Below are 7,943 nucleotides of genomic sequence, written 5' to 3'. Positions count from 1 at the left end.
GCAAGAGTGGGGCGGGGGGTGGGGGGCTGCCAAGAGACTGCGGCCGGAGCGGTCGAGAAATAGGGTCAGAACAGGGAGCCACGGTGATCCTGCTGCGTGTATGCATTTAAGATGCTCAGCCGTGAAGCTTGTACCAAGCCAGCAGGAGCTTTGCCTGACACACACTAATACTGATGATAAAACAAAGGGCAGAGCACTTCAAACATCTTTCTCTGGACTGGCAAACTGTGCGTCTCTGTCTTTCTTTTGCTCAGACCAGAGGTTCCTCTGAATCACTTCAATTAGTTCTTACCCTCCCATAAATGACCTGATGGTGGCGGAATGACCTTGCTGCACCTTTTAGACTCGAAGCAAGGCCTTGTCCAGGCAGAGCTCGTTGGGCACGACCATAGGTCCCGTTCTGATCCTGGGGCTGTGGGGCAGCAATGACCCCTCCCTTCTGAGCTTCCATGCTGGTCAGGGACGCACATGGCAGATCAAACGGACAGATGGCCACGTGGTTGTCAAAATGACGTCTGACTTGAAGACCCCCCCGCTGGTGATCCTAAACTTGGCTTTGCAGTCAAACCTGCCTGTGTCCCTGACCTTCCACTTCTGTTGACCTTGGGTTACTGGAAACGCTTTAAATTTGATTTTAGAGTTCTATGAATTCAGGTGCTAACACTGTTTTCTGAGTTTGGAGTTCCTGTTTACAAACACTTTGCATCTTGTCTATTTAGAGAACTGTTACCAATACATATTATTAGTAATGCAATATTCTTTTCTTTTTTTTACTTTTTAATTTGTTGTTTTTAGATATTCATGACAGTATAGTGTATTTTTTTTTTTTTTGTATTTTATTTAATTTAGAGACCGAGTCTCATTGAGTTGCTTAGCACCTTGCTTTTGTTGAGGCTGGCTTTGAACTCATAATCCTCCTGCCTCAGCCTCCCAAGCCACTGGGATTATAGGCATGTTCTACCGCACCCGGCTAATAAGGTGTATTTTGACATATAATACATATATGGGGTGCAATCTATTTCAATTTTGGTCTCATTTTTGTGTTTGAACGTGATGTGGAATTATACTGGTCATGTATTCATATATGAGCATAGAAAGTGATGTTGATTCATTCTGTCTTTCGTATTCCCATCCCCTCCCCCCTCCCTTCATTTCCCTTTGTCTAATCCAATGAACTTCTATACTTCCCCTTCCTACCCTCCCTGTTATGGGTGAGCATCCACATATCAGGGAGAACATTTGACCTTTGGCTTTTGGGGCTGGCTTATTTCACTTAGCATGATAGTCTTCAGTTCTATCCATTTACTGTCAAATACCATAATTTCATTCTTCTTTATAGCTGAGTAATATTCCATTGTGTATATATTTTTCCTTTTTCATTTTCTTTATTCATTAATCGGTTGAAGGGCACCTAGATTGGTTTCTTTTTAAAAAAATTATTTATTTATTCTAATTTGTTATGTATAACAGCAGAATGCGTTTCAATTCATAGTGCATATACAGAGCACAATTTTTCACATCTCTGGTTGTTCACAAAGTAGAGTCACACCATTCGTATCTTCATAAATGTACTTGGGGTAATGATGTCCATCTCAACTTTCCTATCCCCATGCCCCCTCCCTTCCCCTCCCTTCCCTTTGCTCTATCCAAAGTTCCTCCATTCCTCCCATGCTCTCTCCCTATCCTCATTATGGATCAGTATCCACACATCAGAGAAAACATTTGGCTTTTGGTTTTTTGGGGATAGGCTGACTTCAGTAAGCACGGTATTCTCCAACTCCATCCATTTACCTGCAAGTGCCATGATTTTATTCTATTTTAATGCTGAGTAATGTTCCATGGGGTATATATACCATAATTTCTTTATCCTCTAGGTTGGTTTCATAGCTTGGCTACTGTGAATTGAGCTGCTATAAACATTGATGTGGCTGTGTCCCTGTAGTAGGCTTATTTAAAAAGTTCTTTGGATATAAACCTAGAAGTCTTGTGATAATTTATGTGTCCCAAATATCTGACCAAAGGTTATTTTCCAGACTGGAGAAGAATATCTGTATGACAAGTTCTCAAAATTCTTTATTTTGCACAGGGACTAGAGACATTTTTTGTTCATATACTTGAGAACTTTGGCTATTTTGCACTTGTGTTTTCTGAGCAGGCCTCTCTGTCACTACCTATAGTGTTTTCCTTTGAAGAATCTGATTGATTTTGGTACTATATTTTGCTAAAGTCTGGAGAATCTGGACGTATGCTAGCTTTGAGGAAGTGGTTTATCCTTTGGGTTTTCTGAACTCTTCTGAGTGACATCTGAGTGACACAGAGCAGCTCAAGGGTAGACAGTGAACGGATACTGAAGGAACAGCGTAAGATGAGAATCCACCCATCTTTTGACATTAAACGTTCAAATTCGAATATGCAGTACTTGCAAAGTAACTTGCACTATGATTATAATTTTTGAATTTATGGCTAAATGATTTGGGATATATCACTGGGAGTAATGGAGTGGTGTGTGTGTGTGTGTGTGTGTGTGTGTGTGGTTTTATCTCTTTCCCATCAAAAGTGAGTTGATAAAGGATGGGGAGGTGGATGATGAAACACACAGTGTGATCAAATGCCAGGGGTTGGCTTTAACTTCCAACCTCCCCCTCGGTTTGGCAGCAGAAAACCAAACCAAACACACTCCAGGGATCCCTGTGTATTAATGAGAAACTTTGGCCTCTAGGGGCAGATGTGATAAAATCTGTGAAAATGTGGAGCTTGAAGGATGTTGCCTAGGAAAGAACCATAGATGGATTTTTGCTGGGCAGGATGCGTGGGTTGAATGACTTTCTATTTTATTTTTTCTTAATTTCCTGAATTTGTGAGCAACAGTTGTGAGCCCAGGGGCCTGGGGTGGGGAAGAGGCGCAGCCATGTCCTGACCCACTTGGAAGAATACCGGGTGGGAGGAAGGAAGGACCCGGTGAGCCTAGGTGGAGGCTGGGAGTTCACTTTAGGAAGGGAGTCCCGGTGTCTGGAGAGAAAGGAGGACAGGCCCTTCCATGCTGAGGGTCTAGACACGTGACACCTAGTGTCCAGGAGGCTGGAATATGCTTCCTGTCTGCAGGGAGGTGGACGTAAGCTGGGAAGCCCCCTGCTCTGGAGGAATGGTGAAAACTCTGGAGTGTTAGATTTTTAGAGCATTCTAGAAAAAGAGGAAATGAGGTTTGGATGTGGAATGATTTCAGCTGCAGAAAAATGATTAGAACGAGACAGGGAGTGAAGTCCTGGAAGGGCTCGGAGCCTCCTTCACCCACCGCCCGTCACTGTGCCCAATTCGATCACATTGCAGAAGGTGCATCCAGGAGCTAAGAGGGAAGGCTGCAGAAAGAACCAGGGGTTCCCCAAATATACAAGTACACCTCTTCTACTCCACTGTCAGGGCTGGTCTCCTATCACTCTGGCTTTAATCTCTCAGGATTACCTAAAGAGAATGAAACGGACTGACTCATTTTTCTCTAATATTTTTCCTTCTTTTCTTGTCCTCCTTAAAGAGTGTAGATCATTGCTGGACTCCTCAAGAGCAAAGGAGGATTCAACTCTCAGAAGAAAACACAGGCGTAAATCTTCGAGATCTGGGATTGGGCAATCTTATCTTAGAGAAGATACCAAAAGGCCAAGCAGCAAGAGAAGAATCCAGATAAACCAGATGTCACTGAAATTCACTTTTGTTGTCCAGAGGACAGTGTGAGGACAGTTGAAAAACAATCCTCAGAAAGGGAGAAGCACTCGCGAATCCTGTCTCTGACAAAGGACTCATTCCCACAACACGTAAACACGCTTAGAGCTCAGTGACAAGAAGACATGTAACCCAACTGCAAATCACCAAAGACTTGTATTGATCGTTATCCAAATAAAATACACAAGCCTCCCCCCAGCACTTACAAGATATTCAGTATCATTCGTTATTAGGACTATCAAATCAAAAGCACAAGGAGGCGCTCTTTGTACTCACTGGAGTGGCTTTTAAAATAAAGATGGACGGTGGAAGGGCTGTGGAGAAGGAGCACAGAGGGCGCCCTCACGGCTGGGGGGAAGTGAAGGGTGCTGCTTTGGGAACCAAGTTGGCAGTTCCTCAAAATGTTAAAGAGTTGCCACCTGACCCAGCTGTTCTACTCCTAGCAACAAACCCAAGAGAAATGGAAACATGGGTTCACATAAAGCCTTGCACACAACTGCTCCTAGCAGCCCCAATGCCCATCAGCTGATGAGTTGGTAAACACTACGCAGGACTCCCATTATCTATGATAAAGAAATGCTTTTACTATGTAAGTGAGAGAAGTCATATATAATAGCCATGCACTGTATGATTCCATTTATGAGAAATGCCCAGAGTAGGCAAAGTCACAGAGACAGAGAGCAATTTAGTGGTTAGCAGAGGCTGAGACTCTGACTGCTAATGTATGAAGTTTGTCTTTGGGATGATGAAAGCATCTGGAACTGGATAGTGGTGACAATTGCAAAACTTTGTGAATATACTGACAAAACCACTGAATTGTACATTTTCAAAGGGTGAAACTTACATGCGAATTGTGTCTCGATTTCAGAAGAAAAGCCAAGAGGAGGAAGGCCTCGTGCATCCACAGGCCATTTGTAAATAAATTAGTGGGAGTAATACTAAGGAACCCCGCCCCCAAGTATTCCAGCCACAGATCATATGTATGCATGTCTAGTGGCGTCCTTGGTGCTGGTTGGATGGCTGGGACACTGTTGTCCCCTCTGGCACTCTCCAGTAGCTTAGTGGACGAGTAATTAGTGAGGTTGTCACTCTTGGAGAGGCGCCTTGCCCAGCTCTCCTGGTGTCCACACCCAGGACCAAGATCGTCCCCAGCTGCCAGCCTCAGATCGGGGGGAGGGGCTCCTTCACCTTCTGCTCTGTTCCAATCAACCTGGTAGCCAACAGGGAGTCCTGGTGTGTGTATGGACGTCAGAAGGCGCCAGGGTTTTAACTTATAAAGTTGACTGAGTGGTGGCACAGAGAGGGAAAAGACACAGAAGAGAACATGGGGGATCTTTATTACTTAGGCTTTCAGAGCAGGGGTCTCCATGCCACACCGGGCCATACAAGGAAGCACCAGTGTCCTCAGGAGGCAGAAAGGAGGAAGGAGGAGGGAGTCCAGGCCAGACCCTCCATCGCATTTCCTTGGAAAAGATGGGGAAGGGCTCAGGACTGGCCACTTGGAATAATTCTGGGTCTCTGGCCTATGGGGGTGACTTCTACTGGCAGGCTCCCTGGGCCTCTGGTGATTCTGAATTCTGTTTTCAGTTATTTTGAACGGTTACTTTCTCCCAAATAAACTCCTCCCTCAAATTCAAGGCCCTGAAAGGTGGACGGTGTTAAGCATCCAAGGCCTTATTTTTCTAAGCCCAGTCCTGGACCATTCATGGACGTTGGGGCCTGAAAACACCGATGCAAAGCACAGGAAAGATGCAGAGGGCAAGGGGTGCGAGGTCGTAAAGGTCCATCTGTAATTGATTTCTCAGATGCTTAGAGATAAACCAGTCAGAATCCCTTAAGAAAGGGTGGTCTGTCAGGGTGTAGGGGATGGGGGTCACATGCCTTGGGAAGGTCCAGCCATTGTGGAATGAGTCATGCTAAAAGAAAGTGAATGTGTGGAGGGTCCACCACACAGGAGGCCAGCCAGGGCCTGGTGGATGGGACTGGGGAGTGGCGGGCAGTCTGGGAAAAGTGTGCTGATGTTTAGGGTCCCCTTTCCTGCCATTCCCCTTGCCGTGTCTCCTCACAGACAATGTGATTTAAGTGGGTTGGTGGATTAATTGCTTTCCTCCTTTGTTTGCCTGTGAAATCTGCTCTACCTCCCTCACCAAGGATTTGGCCACACAGTTTTCTTCTGGCCTCAGATCCTACTAGGGGGCAGGAAGGCACCAAGAAGAAGTGCCAGGCTCCAACCCTTCACTACAAATCGTAGCAATACCAATCAAAGAGGCAAATGAACATTGTTTCATAAATCTATATTTGATGTGAACAATTTTGGATTCGTTGTAAAACACAGTAATAAAACCAAAAGGAGTTCTGTCCCAGAAACAGGTTAGTATCACTGAGAAGAAAAGAACACATGGTAGGTTTGTCTGCGGGTCTGATTTAACCCTGGGGGTGGCTCATAGAAACACCCCAGGGAAAGCCACAGGCACCTTCCCAGCCCCGGGCTTGACAAATCCAGGAGGAAGTGTGGGTCTGCAGCCCCCGTGGGCTGTGAGAGCTCAGGCCAGCCCTGAGACCAGAGGCCTGTCAAGGTCCAGGTTGTCCCGAACACAGAGACGGGAGGGAAGGTGCTCAGGCACTGCCTCACCTGGCGCAGATCTGACGTGAACAGGAGAGGCCATTGCTTTGTTCCCGACTCTCACCTCTTCCCAGCGGCTTCTCTGCCTCTTGGAACTGACTCTCCTGGATTCTAGCAAAGGGCAGTGATCACGAGTCTCCTGAGCTTGGCTCCTGAGCAGAGCAGGGCGATGTACTCCAGGGAAGGCCAGTGTGTGGGCCTAGCTATTATGAATAATGTCACTATGAATATTCATGAGTATTTCAGAGAGTGTGCTTTTCAATTTTTTTGAGTTTGTACCTTAGAGTGTAATTGCTGTATCTTATGGTAATGCGGAGTTTTACTTTGTCAGGACCTGCCAAACCATTTTCCACAGTGGCTGCAACATTTTGCATTCTTAACACTTGGCATTTTACATTTTTATCATCATTATTATTATAACTATGATGGTGGGTGTGAAGGGCTATTTCACTGTGGTTTTGAGTTTCCCTAATGACCAATAATATTTAGTGTCTTTTCATGTTCTTGTTGGCCATCTGTATATCTTCTTTGGAGAAAAGTGTAAAGCAATTCTTTGGCCATTTTTACTTGGATCAAATAACCTTTTAAATGTCCTTTTACTGTCAATCTGTACAAGCTTTATTTATAAATATATAATATATATGTATATACTCTGTATGTTAGATCCTGTCTTACCCTGGGTTGTTATGACAGAACGCACATACTCTTTGACTTGGGATGGTGTTAGGCCATAATTTCATACAGCTCCTCTTTCCTATTAAAGCACTGAGTATCTCATGTATTTTTTCTTTAAATTCTGTCCTGAAGGTGCAAAACAGAATGGCTATATAGGTATCGTTTTGTATCATTGTAAAGTTGAAAAATGATAAGCCAAATCATTGTAAGTTAGGATCGTCTGTACCTTAGACTGGGAAATTCTGAAACCAAGACCTTCATGGTTCGGAGTTCTGCAGTCTGGGAAGTTCACCATCAAGGAGCACACCTGGCCCTCTCACGTTCTCTACCTCCAGTGATGGGCCTTGCTCCTCCTCCTGGAGGCCCGTCCTACCTCTACCCTTCCTGTTTCACTGAGGATGTGTCCCTGTCTCACCCCATGGCCCACTCTGCCTGACAGCTTCTTGATGATGCAGTCCTGTTCCCTTAGACTCCACTCTAGCCCTGCCTCCAGGGCTTCAGTGAGAAGGTGTCCTTGATACTTAGCCCCTTTCCCATCGTCCTCCCTTCCGGCTGCACTAGAGAAGTGCTCATGTGGAGGTACCAGCTGGAGAGTCTAGCCTCCCTGCAGACCCCAGCGCCCAGTCTGAGGACTGGCTCCTCTTTCCACACCTTAACCTTAACACATGCCTTCCACCCTCGTTCCTGCATGCTTTTGGGTTGGATGCCTTTTGTTTCACATTTGCAAAACTTATTCCCACAGTTAGTTGAGAAAGCAGCTCCAGGACGGGGACTGGCTCCTTGTAACTTCATAGCACCTTGCTGCAAACACAATGGGGAAGAAGGACCTAGTGATGAACTGGGGTGAATGGATTTAGCCACATGCCTATTAGACGTTATTAGCTAACCCGACCCCACAGTGTGACCAGACATTTGCAAGTTTTACTGTCTC

General features: G+C 45.4%; 1 long non-coding RNA gene across 1 annotated transcript; it reads right to left on the bottom strand.

Annotated features, from left to right (window-relative positions):
* Nucleotides 1-5,034: 5,034 nt before the first annotated feature.
* On the bottom strand, nucleotides 5,035-6,693 carry LOC125619957. The gene is made up of 2 exons (XR_007351526.1): nucleotides 6,347-6,693; nucleotides 5,035-5,177 (listed from the first exon to the last, which is right to left on the bottom strand). It is a non-coding gene; the product is annotated as an uncharacterized LOC125619957 (long non-coding RNA).
* Between the last annotated feature and the right edge of the window lie 1,250 nt (nucleotides 6,694-7,943).

The sequence above is a fragment of the Marmota marmota genome, unplaced genomic scaffold (assembly GCF_001458135.2).
Source record: "Marmota marmota marmota unplaced genomic scaffold, marMar, whole genome shotgun sequence".
In the NCBI taxonomy this organism is placed as follows: domain Eukaryota; kingdom Metazoa; phylum Chordata; class Mammalia; order Rodentia; family Sciuridae; genus Marmota; species Marmota marmota.
This window is presented reverse-complemented; position numbering and strand designations above follow the sequence as displayed.